The sequence below is a fragment of the Frankliniella occidentalis genome, unplaced genomic scaffold, assembly GCF_000697945.3.
Source record: "Frankliniella occidentalis isolate FOCC.00 unplaced genomic scaffold, Focc_3.1 Scaffold3578, whole genome shotgun sequence".
Lineage (NCBI taxonomy): Eukaryota > Metazoa > Arthropoda > Insecta > Thysanoptera > Thripidae > Frankliniella > Frankliniella occidentalis.
This window is the reverse complement of record NW_026270634.1, coordinates 9087-11083: the sequence shown is the minus strand read 5'-3', so window position 1 is coordinate 11083 and position 1997 is coordinate 9087.

The following is a 1997-nucleotide window of genomic DNA, read 5'->3' as shown; positions in this document are numbered from 1 at the left end:
CCCCCCCCACCGCTCCCCTCCTACCCCCGCTCCCGCTCCCGATCGGGGAGGTTGCACCAGGTTGCGCAGCGCCTTGGTATCGCGTCCCGATTCGATTAGTCCACGTGGGCGCCCTCCACGCCGCACTCAGGCTGCACGGCCACTATTTACCAGCCCCTCTGTCGTTGCCTTGCGAGAAGAGACGAGCACCAGAGCACCACGCACCGACGCCGTTGCGTCAGCCGCCCCCGCCCCATCTCTCACACACACATGTGACTGGTTCCGGGAGCGCCGAGCGCCCCGCCGCGACGACGCTCTGCAGCAGCCTCGCTCTTCTCGGTACGGCCTCAGCACCGAGGCACACCAGCTTCCCCCATCCGGGTGGGGCGGGGGCGGGGCGGGGCGGGGCAACATATCGCATATCGCCTTGCACTTTTGGCCGCGCGCAAAGCGAACAGTGCTGCTCAGAGCCATCACATGTTCAGCGCTCCAGTTTTGTTTTTTCGGTGATTGTGACTGACGTCAGTCGCGGCTGGCGCTCCCCGCCCCGTGGCACCCGCCAGGCCGCGGCGGCGCCCCGGTGGTGGAGGAGTCCCTCCCGCTCCCGCCTCAGGTTGGTGGGGTTCACTCGTGTGTCAGTCGTCTGCCGCGGTCGGGGGCCCCCACGGACGGGCCGGGGATGACAAGCCGCCGCCGGAGCGGAGCCGGGCGGAGCTGAGCGGAGCCCCCGTGGGGGCCGTTGTGGAGACCGATCACCCCCGAGGGGGCGCAGCCGGCTGCCCTAACCCAACGCGTCGCGGACGCGGTCTCTGCTCTGCCGGGGTGCTGGTGATGTTCCTAAACAGAGCGTCAGTAGGTGCGACAAGGATGGTGGGAAGGGTGGGCAACTACCCCTAACCCCTAGGGAAGCTCTTGGGGTCGTTGCACGTTCGGTGACCCATGTGAGCTTTCCCACTTTCTTGGTAAAACCTTTCCATATTTTTTTCCCGGGCGTATTTTTTTGTTGCCGTCGTTGTAATCTATTCAGTGTTATGATGAAGTAGAGTTATGCTAGGGAGTGACACTCGTCTTCGCCCCCTCCCCACCGCCCGCCCACGCACAGACTCATAACAAAGACAGTTTTTTTGGTCGCACCCAGGGCGTCTCCCTCTCCCTGTGCACCCCGCGCCTGTCTCCGCTCCTTTCCTTTGTGCGATGTGAGAGGTGTTCGAACCTGCTGTCTTGATCCGTATGTGACCCCCCCCCCTTTCCTCTCTCAATCACGTTCCTTCTGCGAGTATCGTTCTGTTCGCGATGAAAATTGGCCTCGGTTTGTTTGAGCGAGCGAACGTGATCATACCCAGTGGTGGCGAGTGCATACCGAGTCCTGAGTCAGCGAATCTCCGTCGATTATTGTCAATGATTGCCGAATGCGGGCAGCGCGTCAATTGTTCGCTTGATGAAGTGCTTCCTGTCGAAACATGGCCAAGCGGCCGCCGCACCGAATAAAACTGGGAAGGGTAATAATGGCGGCAACTCATCATTATTACGTTACATCGCAGCAGATCCAAGTGTAAAGTGCTGCTGCGAGCGCAGTGCAGGGAACAACAACCAGCAGAGCAGGAACACCAAAGGACCACTCGCCTGCTACCTGAGCGGGGCCCCCGGGAACCCTGTACATATATCGACAGGGGCAATCGGACGAGGCATCGGGGTATATTTACTCGTCATTCCCTGGCTGGTCCCCCTCCTTATCGGTCGCATCGGGCTTATGGTGCACCCCGCGAGGAGGGGCACGACAAGACGCACACCCACCCGGGGAGGCGGCCCCGGACACTCCGAGTGCCACGACCCGGCGACATCCTAGGTGATACTTTTATAGGGTTTTGTTATGCTAATTGTACGGGCAGGCCCCGTGGGCGTAAAGTCGTGGGGCCGCGTCTAGAAGGAGTAACGACAAGACCCGCTGCTGCGAGGTGTAAGGAGTAAGGGGGTGGTGTGTTGTATGGTGTTTGCCTCCAGGAAAGCGGCGGGCGGGC